Genomic DNA, 9,648 nt, shown 5'->3' with positions numbered 1-9,648 from the left:
CCTCCAGCTGGTTGTTATTCTCTCCCCCCCCACCGCCCCGTTTTCCCTCCCAATTTAAATGTCATCGTTCCCCCTAACGTGAGGTCCCCACTTTGCTGGGTCAGCACACCCTATTCCCCTTTTTTTCTTCCAATTTCGTGTGATTCCGTCGTGCGAGAATGGAAGACTGTGGATTTTCTGTGACCTGTTGCCGGAACTTTTCAGTGGGGTATGTCGGGCTTGCATTTATTGTAGTAAAAACATTAACAAAATAGCATGGCTTTAAGTTAGCTAACGCGAGCCACTGTGAAAAGGGGAAGAGAAAAAGCGAAGTGGTGGTGATGAGACTGAAGGAAGTAGTCTCCAACAGTATAATTCATGCTTAGCTTACACGATTTGTCGAATTGCACAAGGCGTTCTTTACTAGGGTCCCATATTTCTCCATGAAGCTCTTGTCCCTTCATTTGTCAGAGGTAATCAATCGGCGATATTTACAGGCATGCTCGGACCAGGTGCACATTAAGTGGTTCGTCCGTAGGTCATGAATGGACACTTATTGGATAGCGGTTCAATCGGGTACGGAGGGGAAAGACTTGATTTTCCTCCAGAAAAGCCGTCATCACATAATCAAAAGCTACAGCCCAGTCAACAATTACCACACAAAAAAACCCGTCTAGCTAATTTCGTTCTGCACGTTATTTGGTTAAATTCCAGCTGTGAGAATTAACATATCAGTTGGATGTTCACGCGATGAGTATTGCACTCTTACGGGTGGGGAAGTGCTGCCCTCTAACCTCTGCGGACCAGTGTCACTTAGAGTAGGGATGTCTAAGGTAGCTCTTTAAATTAGGCTAAATGTGGTGATTATGGATGTAACAGGGCATCCCCCCACCCTCCCGGACTTAGCCCGTTATTTTTTTTATGAAAAACAATTAATCTGTTTTAATTTACTTCATCACGCCATCTGAACGATGGACTGACTCTTGGGCATCTTTCTTCATCTGGCTACCACTCAGTCGTTATTCTCGGGCCAGTGCCCAAGCACAGCCACTTTTATTCACAGTCATTACGACGTCTCAGACATGCGAATGTTCCTGAATCCCCGTCTTTCTCTTTCTGTCTTCTCGCTACAATGCCCATCAACTTATTGTTACATTTGCTTAGTCAATGTCCATGCTCCCTGAACCATATCTCAAAGTAGGCAAATATTACTCTTCTCAAGACTCATGGAACATTCAGTAATTAATTAACTGCATGTGTGTGTGTGCAGTGGCTCTGTGGTTATGAGCATGGAACTATTTTAGTCGTGAGATGGTACGTTCCCGATAAAGCTCCGCTGGCTTCGTGGTTCTGACCACGCAGAACAGGTGTGATCTACTTACTGTTTACACTGTACGTACAGTCGAGGGGGGGGGGTCTCGCACAGCCAGGACAGGCAACAGGAAACATCTGCCTGGGGTGTAGGGAGTGAGACGATTGGTGAATTGTGATGTCAAAGCCATTTTACAAGAACGAAACTGCCACACTCTCATTGCATGGAGTTAACTATCGCAATAGAGATTCAGAGTGGAGTCCGAGCAGGGTGACACAAAAGTCAGGTAGACCAATTGCCCTCAACAATGTTGGATATCCCTTCGGATAAGACGCAGCTGTACAACATCTCAGAATGCGTGTAATGTGAGCAGACAGCAAATGTGGACCGGGATCTAAACGACGATGGGGACAAAAAAGGGTTGTACAAGATCAAATTAGGATTTAGATATCGAACAATGGACGTGTTTTTACAGACGGACAGACCCGGTGAGCTATGAGCTCCATTTCACAGGTGTCCAGTCACAAACGTGGTTCGGCAATAGTGGAAAATTACAGAGGAAGTTACGCAGATAAATTAACAATGATACGCAAACTCAATTGTGCATACTCAATTATACAGAAACTAATGTGTATGTACACTACATTTTTACATACACTCAATTATACGTAAATTCGTGTATTTAAACTCAATTGTACATACTCAATGATACGTAAACTCGTGTGTATGTGTAGTGTAGCACAAGTTCGAGATGAGGTAGTTGTAGAAGGCACCTTCTTTATTGTAACACCCTTCGGCCGTTCACACACAGGATCGCCTTCTTCGCTCTCGTTGCCGTACAGTCCAGCCTTGACACAACCCTAAACGTGTTGCAAAGACGGCGTCAACTGAGACAGTCAACAAGTGTCCGGCCATGCAATTATCGAGTGAAGGCGGCAGCGATGAAGGCGGCGAAAACGACAGCGACACGAGTCCACTCCCTGAACCGGCAGCCCGGAGCTCTCGCTCTCCGCTGCTTTTATTCTACTCGGCGTGGCCTGGCTCTGCCCTGGCCGCACCTCCCTTCTCGAAACCACTAGCGGGTTCCAGGGACTTCCCAATGATGTCTTCCGTGACACTTGTCCCAGTTCCTCTACCCTGCCGGCACACGTGTGTATATGCTCGACGGCGTGTGCGCAAACTGTCCACCGCAGTTGCTGCTGCTGGACAACAGTCGGCGCTTTGTCACCACACATGTGAACTCAACTGTACAGGGCGGTCCAGATTTCTTATGACACCCAATGAATTGGGCTATAACCTTTCCTTTGCTTATTCATTTGAATACATTTGCTCGAATGGACAATGTTCTCCAAAGGACATGTGCCTAATCATCGTGTACGAAATGTACAATAATGATGATATTTAAGAAAATTATTACATGTCATTTTTATGTTGCTTATATTACACACCCATTGGTATGCGAAAATATGAAGTTTCATAGAATTAAATGTGGGTCACAAGACATCTGGACCACTTTGTACATACTCTCAATGATATGTAAGCTCGTGTATGTAAATTCAAAACACCATTGAATTCGTACACACGCGGCAACATGAAATTTAGGAAGGTTGAGCAATTGGAAGTGTGGAGGCATGCCCTTAAATGCCCCACGTATGGTTGCACTTGGCAACCCTTGCCAAGAGTTAGTCACGCGCAGCGGTTCTGAAAACGTGTGGATCTGAAATCCTTACAGGGATTTTGATGTATACAACGAGCATACAGACAAGACACACTGATCCACAACATGAAACACATGCCTTACTAACACAGAACACGCTAATACACAAGAGGAAACACATGCTTTCTTAACATCACACACTAATACACAACATAAAACACATGCCTTCTTCACAACACCATGTTGACAAGACACGTCAAAATAGTGTCTGAAACGAAATCTTGAGAATGGCTATCATAGCACAGCCTATCATATGCTGAAAATAAAAATCTGTCCTGTTTAGGGCATACACCCCCATCCTATATGTTGATTCCTTTGATAAGATAACATCCCATAATGTGAAGCTAATTTTACTTAAATTATCCACTTGGTCTAACTTTGGAAATGGTTATATTACAATTGTTTTTGTTTAAAAAGACATTTTATTGAAAGCATGACCTTCCTGTGAAAGCAATTTTTTCCTGAAACTCAGCCATATATTTCCATCAAATATTTCCATTACGAAATTAGAGCCTTCACCACGAACATGAAGCTGGGTCAATGCAGCCGAATCCCTTATATGTGTAGTGGATCCAACTGAGTCGCAGACATACTTCTTAGAGGCAACACATTTATTACACCAACACGAATACACAAAGGAGTAGGTGCCCCTTTACCAGATAACAGCCTAGGGTGGTGGACCACCCAGCTAACTACACTAACACACTGGGAGTTAGCTACAACGGACCGGACCCCGGCTCGGGTCCCGGACCACGTGTTGGAGACTCTTCTTGACATAGAACGTAGAGCTTCAGATGATGGTAGCAATGCTGAACTCCGGTCCCTGTGGGGACCTGGTTTATTTGTTCCCGGGTCGGGGCCGGCTCCGCCCTTGGACCAATCCACCTTCGAGAGAGCTCTGGCTCCCTCTCGACTCTTCATGAGACAACTTTCCCCAGACACGTGACCACCCCTTAGCCCCCACCTAGGGGCCCCATGTAGACTTTACCAGTCACGTGCCTTCGGGGTCAACCAGAGTGCTGCTACATACATGATGTCCACGATGTGAGTACATCGCACGCCGTGCCCCTCTAGGGCTGGCACCACACAGTGGCATCCGTGATGTCACTACATATGTCGACGACTCTGCTACCGATTGCTCGCAATAGAAACAAAACCCGACTTTTAGGTGATCTGCTAAGCTGTCTTTAGTGACGAATTTCATCACCATCGGATATCCATAATATAGGTTGTTTGGGTGAGATCATGTAAATATAAATGTGTCGTTACACCCGCCACCACCCGACACAGCCAATTAGTAAGGTTTGTCATGTGAACAGAATATGCCAATTCGTTATTAGTACAGCACACCGGAGTGTTGGAGAGCAAATCCACAACATTTACAATCTGAGTATGTTTCGCAAGTAATTATAACTAGCTTCATCATACAACAGCCAGATTTGTGGAAAATCCTCCTGTTTTGTTATAAAAAAGGGATAGATGTGACTTGTGAGCCCTTTACAGTGGGTATCCATTGCCGTTATGGTTATTCACATAGTAATAAACGTAGATTGTGCATGCACATTGTTCTTGTACCTCCCTGTTGTTTGCATTCAATAAAATAGCAATACCAGTTATGGTGTGCATACAGGTGTAGTGGGCTCAAACGGCGACTCAGGCTTAACGTTTGAGGCAGCACATTTATTTATTTATTAACACCAACACCTAACACAAATGGGTAACTGCCCCTTTACTAGATAACCTATGGTGGTGGACCACCAGGCTAGCTACTCTAATACTCAGAGTAAGCTACGACGGACCGGACCCCAACTCGGGTCCGGGTCTGTGTGTTGGAAACTCCTCTTCAGGCATTGAACATATATTTCTTCAGGAAGACAAAAGCAGCCGGTCCCACTGGGGAACCGGCTTATATCCCCGTGGCGGGGCTCGCTCCGCCCCTGGCCACGACCCCCTTCTCGAATATTCAAAGAGGATCTCCACCCCGACACATGATCACCCCCAGCCCCCGTTTGGGGGTCCCCGGGTAGACGCCTCCGGTCACGTGTCCTTCGGGTTCAACCAGAGTGCCATGGCTCCCTGCAACCCCATTCCGAAGTTATCACTCTCGCACCCCATCCTGTAAAGGTCGGCACTGCATGTAGAGCGGGGTGCCATCACTCACTGTCAGTCAGTCAGTGCTTCCCTGAGCCCTGCTAGGGCCGGTACTGCATCCCCATTCAGTGGTGTCCACGATGTCAATACATCGCATGGCATGCATTTCCCAAGCCGGCCACACACAGTGACATGCAGCGATGTCGCTACACAGGTAATTCCCATTCATGTAAGCAATGTACTGTATAGGCATGCATTTAAGCAATTCATTATATGATGATTCGCTTCCAAGCAGCACTAACCCTGTAGCTATCCGAACGGTTAAATAATTTAGATTTCTCACAATTTCAATAGATTAACTAATTAATCTTGAACAGTAGTAACTATTTTGGCACGGAACTTCAACATTATCAAAATCAACTTAGTGTCGTTGTTGATACGTTTGTTCTGCCACTGCCAACATTTGTACTTGAGAGCATTTAACATTGATTTGGTGTTCTTTTAGTCTTGTGCTGCTCATTGGTCCTGTCAGTCAAACATAGCATTTTCCACAAGTGCAATTAATCCGGTAGACACCTTCTGTTGATAGCTTCGATAATACATCTGTAAAGACAGTACGGAGCGATAGAGGGACAGTATGGTTCCTAATGGACGTGATAATGATGATTTATGGGACAAGCGTTGACAGGATGACGTGAGGGGAAGCACGGGATCTCAGGGCGGAGATTGACAGATCCAGGTGCGGTGAGCGAGATTTCGGGAATAGGGGCGTGGCCGGATCGGGCGAGGCATAAGAGTCGGCGTGAACTGGACCTCGGGGCTGTTGGTGTGGAATCATCGTCGGCATCATCACCTTGGAACGGATCGTCTCCATCGTCTTCGAGTTGTCTTGAGACTAGAGCTATGTTATCTCAGAATAGAGTCGTCTAACTTCCCAAGTGTATATAGTCACTCGTGGTTACTCGTTGATATGTCAGCGGACTTTATACAGAAAGACAAGACGATATCTCTGAGAGCTACATTACACATTTTAGTACAAGATATTATGTATCATGCCAAATCTGACTCGGATTGTTTAATAAACGCGTTGCCTCCTCAACACTGTGTGTGCGCCTCAGTCGACATACACTACACGTGCATCGTGCACAAAATGAGCACACCTCCCCACACCAGAGTCAGACGAGGAGGGGAGTGTGGGATCGAGATTGTCCCATGAGAACAAAGTGGCAGACGGAGCCCGTGGCACCAGGGCTCTCAGCCACGCGAGGGAATGTATCAGCAAGGTCCAACCAGCACAACGAATACAACAATGCTATTAGAATGTACCTCATCCAAAAAAAAACATTTATAAATTAAAGTTTGCAAAGTAGCTTGGTGGTTTGCATGTTCACTTGAAAGAAAATCTGAGTTCCAAACGTTATTTAAAGGAGGATGAGGATGGTAAGGTTTTTATTCTAGACACTAGGGGCCACCACACAAAAAAAAATATGCAATATTTGGCTCTCACACGGGGGGGACTGAGTAGAAATAGAGTGGACGTTCTAAGAAAATTTAATTACCTGGGGGATTAAATGATCCAGAAGAGACTCAGCATATATTGTTTTTTTTATCTCTGCGCCTCTACCAAGTCTGTACATCAAGTTAACTCAGAAATCATTCACACGACCATATTGGCTATAAGTTCATCAAGCCCCATTGTGAAAAGTGGAGTCTCCGGCTCTTATCCATTTTGTCTCTCTGGCCTCTCTTTGTATATGCTGTGAAGAAGGGTAATTGCCAGAAACGTCGCCTATTATATTCTTCATGTTAAGGCCAAACCCACAGTGTTAACGACGCGGGCGTTGAGTTTTCTGTCATTTTTTGAATATAGATTGGTCACTGCTGTGTTTAAATTATAATTCTTGACGTATATAATTGGCCCATAGAACTGCATTCGGCCTATTTCTGTCGAACTTAAGCCTTCGATAAAAAGGAGAAATCACACATGGTGGTGGTGATGGTAATGCTGGAAGGATCCGGATATCTGGGTGATTGGGAATGGAATGACCCACCTATGGGTTGAGTCCATGCTGCACACCCCTCTTGTAGACCACCTGATAACGTAGAACAGGGCACACACACAGACCATACCCTAATAAGAGAGCGCGCACATACGCCTAAGAGGTCCCATCTTCACCTGGCTCCGCAAAATCCTTGGGCTGCAGTGCCCGAGCTGCGTTCTTTGTCACCTTTTTTACGTTTCTATCGTCAATTTCCTACTACTCACCAGCGCCTCCTTCCCTGGTTTCTCCCTGGTCAGCATTAACGCCACCTTCATCCAGCCAGCTGGTCAGCATTAATTCCAACTTCCTGCTGCCTGGCTCATGCTGCATTTTAACCTCTCGGTTTTCAAAGGACATTCCTAGATAAACTCGGCCTCACCCCTCTCGTTTATCTCATACAGCTGCACGAGCCGACTGTAGACGTTCGCTACTGTAGATCACATTCCCACGACTGTAGTATCACAGCCTTTATATATCTATGTACATATCAGGGTGGTCTTGTTTTTAAATAACGACAATTAAAGTGACCCATAAACATCCTTCAATTTGTCTAAATGTTCACAGTAAGCATAATTCAACAACAATAAACAATCCCAATCATGATACTATGTTTTAAATGAGGACCAACCTAAGACATACTTACACCACTGCAGATTCTGCATATTCACGAGTGTAGATTTTGTTCACGATCTAGCACACTTGTTAACATCTCGTAATACAGCAGTATTGGTGTAACAATGATGATTTCCACTTGTAACGCGCCGCACAGCAATCGCTCACTCCTCTTGAAGAGAGAGAGGACGATTCAGAGGTGCCAGTAACCACAAACAAGCAGACAGCCACGCAATAAAGTGGAACCAACAATTCCCCAAGCTCTGCGGTCTTCTGTATGAGAAGTTTCTATCAGCCAATTCATAAGTGGTAGAAAACCGGAGCACCTAGAGAAAACCCACGTATGCGAGGGGGAAACACTTTATTTAATAGAAACGAAAATGTGGAGAAAATGTTTTTATGTACTGCCCTCTCCTCACGAGCCAGGGAACGAGCACCTCCTCGACGCCCACTGGAAGAGAGTTTCACAACATTTGTGTGCGATCCACCATATTGGTTTGAAATGTAAAGAGGCTGATTGACTAAAACATGTTTTAATGTGTATTCAAATGAGGAGACAAAGCATTAATTCTGCCTACGAGTATAGTGCCGTTACCTATACGTTCTCTGAAATCTCAAATCATGTCAAGTACACATTTGCGTTGCTTTATTCTTTTGAACCATTGCCAACGCAGTACCAAATAATTGGTATACATTTTGTAAGTCGACTCAACCACAATCGAGTTGATGGTGCATCGTGTAAACAACACAATTGGGGAGACAAATGCAGCCTGGCGACCGCCTGCTGTGCCTTGGTAGCTTCAGCAAATGCTCCAGCGCCATCTGCTGTTAAACTGCCTCGCCTGGTATACATGAGGTCGTGGATTCGAATGCGGGGTTTACATGTACTCTCTGTGGTCGCGTGGATTTCTCCGGGTCCTCCGATTTTTCCGTCCACATTTATAAACATGCTTTTAGAGTATGTAGTTTTCCAAGTGATAGACCAATTCGTTGAGCTATCATTTTTGTCCAGTTTGTGCTTGAAAAATAGCTACAAAGCACAGTGGGGCTCATAAAATTCCGTGAAATGACTTATCGGAAATACAAAAAATCGTGGTCAAAGCAAATTTTTAATTGCGCAAGTCGTTTGGTACTTGGACCCGTGGTTCTTTTTTAATAAAAATTTTATTGAGGCATTGTGTGGCCCGATACATCAAGTTGTATTCCACATATACACCGTCAACATAAGCCAACCCGAGTTTAAAAGGGGGAAGGGATGACAAGGGGAGAGATGGATATAATCGAAACACACCTGACATAAAGAAAATGAAAATATGAGGCGACCTAAACGAGCATTTTTTCCCCATCTAATTTGCAGTGGTTATGCCCCTCAACCTCGGTCCCTGTCTCCCGACTTCCCATTCTGATAACTTATTTCAGGTGTTGTCTGATGTGAGAAATCTGGCCCTGAATCCCCCCTCCTTTCCCTTGAGCTTATGGCTCAGGTGTTCCATTCCATAATATGCCATAAACGTATTGTATTATTGTTTCCAGGTGGGTGGTTCATGGTTCTTGCAGTTAGTCAAAATATATATTTGAACTATGGTATTGAAGGTTTGGTGGTAGTGAAGGTGTAGTGTCTTGAGGCTGCGGGAGGCAGTAATCTACATGAGGTCTCCTATATTGTTGGGGAAAAATCTGTGCCAGAACGGTCATTAAATAACCTTGTGGGCTCGCTGTAAAGCTTTGCAACATCCGGGCAACACCTGAAGGCAGAGATAATTCTGCACTTAGCCTGGAGGATATCTGGGGAAGTCTGAATAAATTTTCATAAATTTCACCCTGCTCTCATTGGTGAAGTATGCCCCATGCACAAACTTTATTTTAATTATTTGGAGTGAATGCGCGCTTGGACT

The 9,648-nt window shown here is 44.8% G+C and overlaps 1 long non-coding RNA gene across 1 annotated transcript; it reads right to left on the bottom strand.

Annotated features, from left to right (window-relative positions):
- Window positions 1–59: 59 nt before the first annotated feature.
- LOC144737852 (uncharacterized) lies at window positions 60–8,233 on the bottom strand. Its single transcript, XR_013589085.1, has 3 exons — window positions 7,151–8,233; window positions 2,065–2,151; window positions 60–1,685 (listed from the first exon to the last, which is right to left on the bottom strand). It is a non-coding gene; the product is annotated as an uncharacterized LOC144737852 (long non-coding RNA).
- Window positions 8,234–9,648: the final 1,415 nt, after the last annotated feature.

This window comes from Lampetra planeri, chromosome 74 (assembly GCF_965212315.1).
Source record: "Lampetra planeri chromosome 74, kcLamPlan1.2.h2, whole genome shotgun sequence".
Classification (NCBI taxonomy): Eukaryota; Metazoa; Chordata; class Hyperoartia; order Petromyzontiformes; family Petromyzontidae; genus Lampetra; species Lampetra planeri.
The sequence above is the reverse complement of the archived record's forward strand: the minus strand, read 5'-3'. Positions and strand labels throughout refer to the sequence as shown.